This window comes from Prionailurus viverrinus, chromosome A3, assembly GCF_022837055.1.
Source record: "Prionailurus viverrinus isolate Anna chromosome A3, UM_Priviv_1.0, whole genome shotgun sequence".
Lineage (NCBI taxonomy): Eukaryota > Metazoa > Chordata > Mammalia > Carnivora > Felidae > Prionailurus > Prionailurus viverrinus.
Window position 1 is genome coordinate 54,979,199 of NC_062563.1, and position 12,442 is coordinate 54,991,640.

Here is a 12,442-nt window from a genome sequence, read left to right on the forward strand (position 1 = left end):
GGAAGAAATTCTTTATAGCCTTGAAGGAAAAACTTTTTTAAATCTATGACTAAAAATCCAGAAACCACAAAAGATGTTTGAATTCATCTACATAAAAATAAAAATGGTTTTTTACACGGCAAAATATACCCCAGGCAAATCCAAAAGACAAATAAAAAGTTAAGAAAAAAAATATTTGCAATTCGTGACACTCTTCCTAATTCAAGGAGAGCTCCTTACAATTGATTAGAAGACTGGCAAATCAAGAAAAGGGGCAAAGGAAACTGGGAAAGAAAATATCTGGCTTTGAGATAGATGCTAGACTTCACTTGTAATAAAACACGTATACCAAAGCCATAGGAAGATACCACCGCTCACCTATCAGAATGTCAGAGATCAGAAAATGTGGTAACAGCACGGTATCATGTGAACTTCCCATCGTGATCACTGCCATGTGGTTATTTAAAATGTTAACATTTGAGAAAGCTGGATGAAGGGTATACAGAGAATTTTGCACTATTTTTGCAATTTTTGTAAGCCTAAATTTATTTCAAAATAAAAAAAAATTAATTTTATCACAATAAAATGGCATATTGGTGAGGCTGTGGGGAAGCTCCTGTACTGGTGACAAAAATGCAAAATCACACAACTCAGTGAAAAGTAATTGGGTAAGATGTATCAAAACAGAAACAGCCTCGAGGTGCCTGGTTGGCTCAAGCGGAAGAGCATGCAACTCTTGATCTCGGGGTCATGAGTTTGAGCCCCATACTGGGTGTAGAGATTTCTTAAAATAAATAAAATTAAAAAAAAAAAAAACAGCCTAAATGTCCATCAATAGGTAAACAGTAAAATATATTACATCTATATACAAAGTGCTAGTCACACAAAAAAGGAGGAATGCCTCTAAATTCTGAAGAGGAAAGAGTTCAGAAATAGATTGTTAACTAAGAAAAATACGGTTAAGAACACTTGAGATTATTTTCCCAAATGCATTTATCTATGAAGAAACTTAACTACCACTTGGCTGCCTGGTTAAGCTGCCTCAAGTGCATCCCGCACTTTATCCTCATTATGTTGAGATTCATGACCCATTTGAACTTAGTTATCAGTAACCTTGGTGAGCTCACTATAGGCTTCTCCATCTAAATAACCCATAAAAATAGGTTTTTAATCCTAGCTACAGGGATCTTTCGGGAACCTCACTATTTGTATCTGACAATACGAAAATAAAAGCATTTCACCCTTCATTTCTTCTCTCTAAATCAGTCCCCAAACTCTAAGCTTACTTTTTAGTAAATTGAGATACAATTCACACACCATAAAAATTCGGCAATTAAAACGTATTCAGTGGTTTTACTTATTTTTAAAAGTAAGTAATAGAGAAACCTCTCCATGTTATAAGAAAAAGGGGGGGGGGGACAATAAGGAAAGTAAGGACTTGAGTAACCTATTACTTAGATATTTCCAGAACATTCTGGACGTACAAGAAACTTGCCTTGCCTCTGGTGAGGCCATCTGGTGACAGGAGGCAGGCTTTCCTCCACATTAGATTTCAGCTGCCTTTTGTTTGCTTGTTTATACGCATTATTCTTTCAAATAAAAATTTTTTTCAACAAAATAGCAATAGCAGATAGAAAACACATCTTACAGCAAGCTAACCTTAACGTCTACTCCTTTCAGAGAATCCTAAATCCTACAGCTACTTATGTTCAAAAACACATCTTCTGGAGATTGGAGATAATTTAATATTGGCTCTGAAATAGATGGATCACACCCGTAAATTAATGAGAACGTAGTTATAATTTTGTTCTCTTCGGAAATGAACTGAATCAGATTAATGCAGCCAGTCGTCCCACAGTCAGACCTTCCTGAGGATGATTAAACTCTTTAGAAATCTGCAGTTAGTGCCAGTAGCTTTAAAAAGTTATGAAACCATAAATTAATGACTCCACACCAAATTGCTCAAAGAGTTTTCAGGGCCAAATTTACGAACTGGTTTTGTTTTCCAGAAGCATCCTGTTTCCACAGAAAGGCACAAGCCGATCGGCTTCCACAATCTAAGGTGCTTTGTCTCAACTGTGGTTACCACATGCTTGGCTTCTGCTCCCTCATTCCAACTATGGGGTAATCATAACGAATCCCATCTCAGTTGAGAGTTGCTAGAAACCCAATCAATGATTTTTTTCCTTCATGTGATTACAGCCCTCTCCCTCAGGCCTGACAGGAACCCCAACATGATGAGGGCCGCGCTATACTCTCCACCAACCCTGAAGTCCCCATGACGCCGTCCTGTGAGTGGGCACAGTATTTCAGGACTTCCTTCCACTTGCCCACACAGACTGGCAGCCTGCCACTTGGGCATGCCGACTTTTCTTACTTCGGAAGACACGGAAACCATCTTCTGCCCTTCCACTGGAACAACACGGAACAGGGCTGGTGGTCCCTTCCTGCCCCAGACCTGTGAGCGCAACATTCAGTACCCGGAAACAGCACAAACTCTTGTTTTATTCTGCAGAGGGGGGGAAAAAAAAAAAAGTCGACGCAGGCTTCAGAACCCTCTCATATTTAAGGGCCTCCCCCCAAAAAAACTAGTAGAAAGGCTAAAATAGAGGTATTTTCTAAGGTTCTGAATTTGGCAAAGGAAGAAAAGCTTATAAGTCAATGTCAGCTTTTCTTCTGTGGGCGCAGGGAAAGAGGCAGAAAGAAAAGGGGTTGGTGGGATAAGGTGTGAGTCAAAGACCTAAAAAGGATAATAAATGTTTGTATCTTAGGGCCACAAAGCTAAAATCAAAAAGGAGTTTTGATGGCTCAATCTATTTCTGAAAGACCACCCTCCTACATCGTAACACATTTCCACACCCACTGGCAGCGTCGAAACCAACCACAAAGTGTTAAAGCTCACCAGTAAAAAGTCCATAAAATTTATCCCAGAAAACCAACTCCTAAGAGGGCTGACATACCTGTGAACTGTCATGGCTAACGTCTTAACTATTCTAGTGATATATATTTCCTTTCCTGGAATCGAATTTGTATTGCATTTAATTGTGTCAAGGAGAAATGCCAATCCATTTTTTTCCCAAATCACTTAATTTACTCGATGCAAAAGAGTGGGCAAGTACAAGGTGGAAAAAGGAGGAAAAGGAGCAGCAATGTTAGGAACTTCTGGAATAACACTAAACTATTGGGTACTCTTGTTCATCACCAAAGGCAAAAAGGTAGCCAAAGCTCTGAAACCATCAAGGACCAGACTTGCCCACCTTAAACATCGGCCTCCTATGCTCTGTGCTCACATTCCCAGGGCCTCTCTGCAAACAACCAAGTGCAACTGAACACAGTGCTGTTATCCCCCAGGTGGCTCCTACCTGTAAAAGGGAGGATGCCCCTTTCATCCGTATTGCATTAAAATCACAATACAATTGAGAAAGAGGAACCCTTTTGCACTGCTGGTGGGAATGCAAACCGGTGCAGCCACTCTGGAAAACAGTATGGAGGTCCCTCAAAAAATTACAAATAGAACTACCCTACAACCCAGCAATTGCACTACTAGGTATTTCTCCAAGGGAAACAGGTGTGCTTATTTCAAAGGGGCACATGGATGCCAATGTTCACAGCAGTGCTATCAATGACAGCCAAAGTATGGGAAGAGCCCAAATGTCCAGCGATTGATGAATGCATAAAGAAGAAGTAGTTTATACATACAATGGAGTATTACTCGGCAGTCAAAAAGAATGAAATCTTGCCATTTGCAACAATGTGGAGGGAACCGGAGCGTACTACGCTAAGCAAAATTAGGTCAATCAGAGAAAGACAAATATCGTATGATTTTACTCATGTGTGGAATTTAAGAAACAAAACAGATGAATATAAGTCGAAGCAAAAATAATATAAAAACTGAGAGGGAGGCAAACCACAAGAGACTCTTAAATACAGATCACAAACTGAGGGTGGCTGGAGGGGTTGTGGGTAGGGGGATGGGCTATATAGGTAATGGGCATTAAGGATGACACTTGTTGGGATGAGCACTGGGGATTCTATGTAAATGATGAATCACTAAATTCTATTCCTGAAATCATTATTACACTATCTGTTAACTAATTTGGATTTAAATTTAAAAAATAAGTAAAAATCAATGTTGTAAAAAAAAAAAAAATCTTAAAAAAAAAAATCCAGGGTATTTTGCAGTTGCCCTGAGATGGAAGGGTGTGTGGTCAAATACCATCTTTGTATGTTTCTTTGGTATTTTTTTTTCCTTCTTTCAGTGTTGTTCTTTTATTCATTCATACCCTTGGGTTTATTTCAAAAAAAAAAAAGGTAACTGAATTATTCACTCCTTTCTCTAGCTGAAATGGGAGTATTTCATAAGATAATAAAAAGAGAAAATGCAAAGGAAAGAGATAAGAAAAACGCACACCATCCTCAGAGTTCGCCTGGACACCAATGACAAAATAACTTCGTAAGACAGCAATAATGCCCACCTTCCCACTAGTCACCTACACTCATGTGCACCTTTGAATGAGAATCTTTCATGAACGGATAATATGGCAAAGATCAACCCTGAACCCAAGTGCCCAGAACGCTGCCATCTCATCAAAATTTCAACTTTAGTCACTTTGGACCATCCAGTTGGTGTTCTAGGTACACACACCTAACAACTTGTGCTTTCCTGAGACCTGGGATAAGGCAGAATTTGTCTCCCCCCAAAATACTTGGTTACACATGATCTACACCAGAGTAAACTAAAATGGAGCTTTCAAGTACGGAGTTACTTTTCTTTATACAAGCCTGGGGAGGCACCCATCATTGATGTTCTCCTGTCTTTTCATTTGAAATGACTTGTGTTTTCCTAAAGTCCTAGATGTATCTACTGAAGAAGAAGAGCGAGAAAAGAGAGAGAGGGGGGTCAAGTGAGGTGACCCAAGTTCTCAAAAGCTTGCTTGAAACTGAGAGGGTTTCTCCCCGGGGACACGTTACCGGGTCGGTGTGGGTAAATCTTTGTCGCAGAGCCGGGCCCATGCACTGTAGGGTGGTAACCTACAGCCTCCCTGGAGCTGTGACAATCAAAAAGGTCTCCAGACACTGCAGACATTGCCAAATGTCCCCCAGGGAACGAAATCACCCCGCTGAGACCCACTGAACTAGAATACATGAAAATGAAATAGACCGAGTTGTGTGCATGTTTTAAAATAGCCAAAATAAGACAGGAATATTCATGTATTTTCTTAACTATTTTGGAATATGATTAAAATATTTAGACGGCAGTTTCTACAATTACCCTTTCCAAAATCACTGAATAAATAGGCATATTCAGTTAAATTCAATGTCATGATTAGCTAAGTCACAGTATGCCATGTAATTAGAAGACAACCTCTGAACTCAGGCTTGGGAAAAGTGGGTAACGTATGCTATTATTTAAGAGAATGAGTAATATTGAAAATAAATATACAACTGTATGAATATTATGTCTGTGCTTGCATTAAAAAGCAATAAAAGGGGGCGCCTGGGTGGCTCAGTCGGTTGAGCATCCAACTTCGGCTCAGGTCACGATCTCACGGTCCGTGGGTTTGAGCCCCGCGTTGGGCTCTGGGCTGATGGCTCAGAGCCTGGAGCCTGCTTCCGATTCTGTGTCTCCCTCTCTCTCTGCCCCTCCCCCGTTCGTGCTCTGTCTCTCTCTGTCTCAAAAATAAATTAAAAACGTTAAAAAAAAAATTTAAAAAAAAAGCAATAAAAGCGGGAAGGAGCAAAAAATCTTTTTAAAAATAGTGATGGGAAGGGCTAGAGAAAAAGAGGCTGAAAATACAGAATGAGACCTCTCTAAGCACAGTTGGTTTGGTTCTGGAACTATCGAAATGGTTTATATAACTGTATACCAATATTAACTTTTTTAAGTCCTAAAAAATCAAAAGCAGAATGGAAGCCAATTAACCAAGTCATATACTGAGTTGATGGCATAAACATACAGGGAAATTATTCCAAAAGACTTTGAAACACAGTAATTTGACTGTATTTCCCTAGTGGGATAAACCTTAAGGACAAAGATATCTTCAGCTGTTTTCACTACTCATATTATTGGTAAAAATGTTGGTAGGTATTCTAAACATTATGAGTTGTGTATAAATACAATAATCAAGCAAATAAGTTCTTATGCTAATTTTTTAGGGGCAAAAACTTTTGGCATAAGAAAAAAACAACACAAAAATAAAACCAAAGAAGTAAAATATCTGCTAATTCTAATTTTGAATTAGAAATATCAGTATCTGGGGCAGTCGGTTAAGTGTCTGGGTGGCTCAGTCGGTTAAGTGTCTGACTTCGGCTCAGGTCATGATCTCATGGTTTTTGGGTTCGAGCCCTGGGTCAGGCTCAGTGCTGACAACTCAGAGCCTGGAGCCTGTTTCTTGGATTCTGTGTCTCCCTCGCTCTCTGCCCCTCCCCCGCTCTCACTCTGTCTCTGTCTCTCAATAAATAAATAAATAAATAAACAAACAAACAAATAAATAAATATGTTTAAAAAATTTTTTTTAATATATCAGCATGAATTTACACTGGATTATGTGAGAAAACAAACCAAAACCAGTGAACAAATCCACCTTTATCCACTGAAAAGGTCCAGATACAACAACCGGCCTGGAAGCAATGACCCCTAACTCCCAAACTGTGGTCCCCAAATTCCATTTCCTACTAAGGATACCATGATCTTTGAAGAAATGTAGGCTCCAGTCTGGGGTGAGCACGGCCCTCGCTTTCAGTGACTATGTGACTATGTGACTATGTCACAGACTCTGGGCATGAGCAGAACATGGCAGTGACCTCCAACAGCTCAGCTTGGCTGCAACCGGACACTTAGAGGGGTGACAAGGATGTCAGCGGCAATGAATGAAAATACTCCAGAAATACCTTAAATCATGAGCTCATAATGTCTCTAAAAAGAAAGACACACAAAATACCTCACTGGTGGCTTATGGAGGATGCTGGGGAACCAGAACTATTTATTCTGTAAGATGCCAAATAGGGGGCAAGACTTTCCTATGTAAACGTACCTCAGGATAACAGCTGCATATTCCTTTCATCTGGCGAGGAAACACAGAAGGAACGACACGACCAGGATGTTTTGCACTCCTGATGAATTATGGATGGAGGCAGTGATCACCAAGGCTGCCTGTTCTCATGCCCTCCTCCCAACGGGAGCACACACACTACCCATCAAGCACTCTTGCCAGAAAATCAAACCAGAATGGGCTCCAGCCCTGACCAGCTGCTTACAGGAAACACCAGGACGGGGGTGGGGAGGCATGTCAAGTAAGGATCTGGTTAGCAAGCTGCAGCTGTGACAAACCCAAAAAAACTTAAGACTTGCTTTCTCCAAAAGATCAATCACAATGCAGGGGGCGGGGGGGGGGGGGGTTTAAAAATGAGAGGGTGGAGATATCAACCGCTCAACAGCAATAATTTTTTTCAATGTTTGAGAGTGAGGGAGAGAGAGTGGAGGAGGAGCAGAGAGGAAAGGAGAGAGACAGAAGGCTCTCTAGCAGGCTCCACACCATCAGCACAGAGCCCGACGCAGGCCGGAACTCAAATCGTGAGGTCCTGACCCAAGCCGAGATCAAGAGTTGGACGCTTAACTGACTGAGCCACCCAGGTGCCCTGACAGCAATATATTTTTGAGATAGTTAGGGAAATAGGAACACTGGCTGCAGGTTTGGTAAATCAAGGAATTACTGTTACTGGAGTATTGACTATAGTATTTACAGATGAAATGAATCAGTATCTCAGTTTTGTTTCCAAAATAAGCCACTGGAGTGTGCAGGAGTTAAGATGGAACAAGACTGGCCATTAACTGATAACGACACACTGAAGTTCTGACGATGGGAAGTCATGAGGATGCGTTCTATGATTCTACCTTAAAAATCCACACTGAATATGGTTATCCTAGAAACTAAGAAATCACAGCTTACGATGAGAGACAGTCAAGAACATCAAAAAAACAGCGCAGCCTGAAGGGCCTTCAGAAACCACCAGGCTCCAAACCACCTTCTCCACAGGAAGGTCGCTAAAGTAATCCCAGAACATTGGCTAGGTGCCAGCGACACCACAAGGGAACGGCGTTCCTGAAATCTAATGGCTCTGTCCAGCCACCAAGGCAGGACGGGGCAGAGGAGGCGGGCAGGAGCGGGTCGAAGGTGAACCTCTACAGAGCTGACACACCCTTATAAGCCTTCTTTTTACTATCAACTACTAAGACATCAAGGCTCTTCCTTTTGTTTGTGAATACACTTCCCCCCCCAAAATGAAGTGTTTAGTAATTTGAACTCCACCCACCCCCAAGAAGAAGAATCCGTTCATTCGAAATTTGTAAATGCTGAGTACTCATCTGTTGAATATACAGTAGACAGTAAAACATTTTAGTGTCTTGTGAAAAACACAAGTAGCAACAGCAGTGAGTCGTTTTTACACTGAGCACACTATGTACACTCTTTCCAGCTCACGGGCTGCAGTGAGAATGCACAGCACTGGTTTGCCTGAGCTGTGAAATTATAAAAATTAATACACTTACCAAGCACTTACTTAGAGAGGTCACTGTGATCAGTTGTGATAAAGGGAGTCCGTCAGAATACTCTGTAAACATACAATGAGCTGCTGATACACAAGTAAAGAACAAGGATATCCCAAGGACATTAGGCCAAGATAAAACTGCTGGAAAATCCCAGCTGGTGAGGACTGAGGGAGAAGGGAAGGTGCATTCACTAAATTGGTATTGGAAGCACCCATACAATGCCCTGCCCTGAAATTGGCAGAGACTATCCCTGCCCGCTCACTGCTCTCTGGGGCCAGGAGAAGGACGTGAAAGCAAAAGAGGTTAAATGAGGAAGATGAAAAATGATCAATTTCCCATCAGTGTGGCTGTAATTTACATCACTTCCCCAGGCTTCTCCAGATGAAATCAACATTCTCTTACAAATTACTAGAATTTAAGTCCTAGGGGGGAAAGGATTAAAGATGTGCTCTAAGCCCTTCACTTAACAAATGAGAAAAGGAAGGAGCAGAATGGCGGAGCCCCAGGGCCACTCGGGTTTCAGGGTGGCTCAGGCGCCTTGCCAGTTATGTTACTTAAGGGTATTTCCAGAGCTCCGAAGTTTCCTGGCTGGAGGTGACAGCACCCAAGCTATGTCATCCAACCCTTGTCAAGTTCTAGCGATAAGAGAACCATCCTAGTGGTTCCTATCTGTGTGTTGACGTGAAAGGGAGGACAGTTTCATTCTGGCTGATTCCTTTTGAACCTCTGTGGGTGACAGCTTTCCTCGCTGGCCACGTGGTGCATGGGCTGATCAGCCAGGGTCTTGCTCTGGCACAGGTCAGAGGTCAAAGCACCTCCCATGACTTGCCTGTGTGCACAGCTGGTGGCAAGAGGCCCATCTGGAAAGCAGCCTTAAAGACAGAGGCGGAGCTCACCAAAGACCAGCTCTACCTAGTTACACTTACTCCAGATGTGGCGAGAATGGAAGCCAAAGGCCAGAGGTTCCAGCAGCCCACCGTGGCGCTGAGCCCCCTCTCCCTGAGAGTGAAGACAGGCTGGAGGGTGAAGGGCAGTGAAATACCCCATCAGGTGGTGAGACGCCTCGTGCAGCACCACCTGGCACATTTCCCAAGCCCCCCAGAAATGGCAGCTCCATCTACGGCTCCTCTCAGGGGTGTGGAGGAGCAAGAAGGGGTCAGGGGAAGGGGCTGCTGATCCCCCCAAGGATCCGCTCGCCAGCACACCACCTGACACAGTGCCCAGGCATATAACCTTACCCGTCTTAAGAGCCTGGCCACCTGCCAGCCTATGGCACTGAGCAGCACAGAGACTGGTTACCACTCTGAGTCAGCAGTGCAAGACCTACTAAAAATAAGTGGTAGGCAGTTACACAAGCTGCAGGAAGTGAAGAAACGAGAGACTGTAATTGTAATCCGATCAACAAATTCTAAGGACGCGAGCACTGTTTCTTAATGGTTTGCTTTTATGTCTGAATGTGCAGGCCTATTTATGGGTTTTGATGAAGAAGGAACTTACTGTATTTTTAGCTCACAAATCAACTTTTAATTCTTCCCATTCTACAAATGGGAAATAACATTTCACATAGCACAAGCAATAAAAATTAAGATGTTTTCAAGATAAGCCTCTTCTGTGCGTTTGCATTTAACACATGGCTATACTTACTACACATTAGGCTGATTCTATGCTCCTCCTCCAAGCAGGGGGTGAAGACAGAAGTCAACATCCATTTGTGGAAATGGAGCTGTTGCCAGTAGCCAGTGTTGTCTGGTGGCCAGGACAGTGGTTCTCCTCGTGTGCCCTGACCAGCAGCAGCAGCAGCAGCACTTGGATGCTTCTTAGAAATGTGAATTGCTGGGGCCCACTCCAGACTCCCGAGGCAGAAATTGGGAGGTGGGAGCAGGTAATCTGGAACAATCTCAAGTTTCAAAACCACGAACCACAGGGCCAGATCCTCAGAAGAGCTCATTACGGGCAATAAACACTATACAACGTGCTTCTCAGACACATTTTATTGCCCATATTAGGATGTTATCTACCAAGAGAATCATTTTCATCAAAAGGCTCTGCGAAACGGTTCTTCAATTGGAAAGAACGCTCTTCTTTGGATCAAAAGAAACAGGTTAATTTTTTTCTCGTTGGAAAAAGTTATAAAACATTTTATGTGCACCTGGGTCAAGTGCACGTACAAATGCAACCTTGGCCTGGTCTTCACCCCTCTGGAAGGTCCCAGTCTACCCACTGAGGAAGGGCAGTCTGAGCACAAGAGACTGGGGGCCTGGGGAAGGAAAGACTGGCAGAGACACACACATCGATACATCCCGGCCGTCGTATACTCTACATTGGGGCTTGTCTGTATCTGCTTAGCATTCTGGTAAGATATTTTTTTTAATTTTTTTTTTAATGTTTGTTTACTTTTGAGAGAGAGACAAAGTGGGAGAAGGGGAGGGGCAGAAAGAGGGAGACACAGAATCTGAAGCAGGCCCCAGGCTCTAAGCTGTCAGTACAGAGCCCGATGCGGGGCTCGAACCCACAAACCGTGAGATCATGACCTGAGCTGAAGTCAGATGCCTAACTGACTGAGCCACCCAGGCGCCCCCAATTAAAAAAAAATTTTTTCAATGTTTATGCATTCTGATAAGATTAATGCAACTAGAATACATTTTTACGAACTCAAGGCAATGTATAAGAGATCCACTGCCCTGACTGCAGTCTTACTGTGTCAAAAATGCCCAGAATTAATACAGATGTCTTGAAGCACAGAGTACTGAACTACAATGGTTTATAATTGATTTAAAGCTATTAAAAAATGAACAGAAGGAATCAAGGGAAACTAGGAAAAAAGCATGCATTTTACGGATACAGAACCTTTAAATATTTGTTTTTGTTTATTTATTTTTGAGAGAGTATGAGCAGGGGAAGGGCAGAGAGGGAGGGAGACACAGATTTGGAAGCAGGCTCCAGGCTCTGAGCTGTCAGCATTGAGTCCACTGTGGGGCTCAAACCCACAAACCATGAGATCATGACCTGAGCCAAAGCCGGACACTTCACCGACTGAGCCACCCAGGCGCCACACAGATATAGAACTTTTAAAGAAAAGAAACAAAAACTAGAAAACTCAGAGGAGGCACCTTGGGGATGCTTCATAAGTTCTGCCCTGGCCAACAGAAGAGTTTTATGTAATGTATATAATTCTCTAATGCACCCTAGGTAATACCCTACTATATCATACAACTACATACACATATACGAATACCACTTACAGTATTTGCTAAGAGATGAAGACAGACAATAGTAATTTCAGAATATCCATCCCCATTAATGAGAAGTTCATTTTGATAGACTATGAATCCAAGGATACAAACCAGAGGAAAAAAAAAAAAAAACTAAGCATACGCAAAAGGCTGAACAGTCATAACGTAAATGGGGCTGATAGAAACGGTAGCAAACAGAAGAATTTCCCTCTTCTTTTAACCTACTTTTAGACAATGGCTTACTCCACTGGAGAGTATTTTATGGGTGCAGGAGTTTCCAGGCCACAAAAATCCTTTCAACCAATGACAGCAATAGTGTCTCACTTTAATCTCCAATTCACATAGCTGGTTAGAAAGACTCACTGTATTCAGAACTGGTCTCCTTCCTCCCTCTTCCAAACCCCCCAAATTCAAATAAACAAAAGAGAAAAGAAAGTCAGTGCTTAAAAGTTCCCCCCACCACCATGCCTGCACCCTGGTGCAGCAGATACAATCTAGGGCGGGGTCCCAAGTAGAATTGGCCCCTGGGGGGCAGTAAATGAGAGGCAGGAGTCCACTCGGTCCCCCTGGTCCTGCAAACTGCTACTGAGTGACCTGTGAGCAGGAGTCTGCACACAGTCCTCGTCACAGAGGAGCCAGGCTCACGCCAGGGGATGAGTTCCTCTTACAGAATGGGCATGGG

General features: G+C 42.6%; 1 protein-coding gene across 3 annotated transcripts in view; it reads right to left on the reverse strand.

The window, feature by feature from the left end:
* NCK2 (NCK adaptor protein 2) overlaps positions 1-12,442 on the reverse strand; it is a 153,707-nt gene that overhangs the window by 91,657 nt on the left and 49,608 nt on the right. Inside the window, exon 1 of one of the 3 annotated variants that reach the window (XM_047852209.1) lies at positions 2,357-2,479. The exons of the other annotated variants lie outside the window; for them this stretch is intronic. The gene's annotated coding sequence lies outside the window, so the exon portion shown is untranslated. Of the gene's footprint in view, positions 1-2,356; positions 2,480-12,442 lie in introns of those variants that run through there. 3 annotated transcript variants of the gene reach the window in all.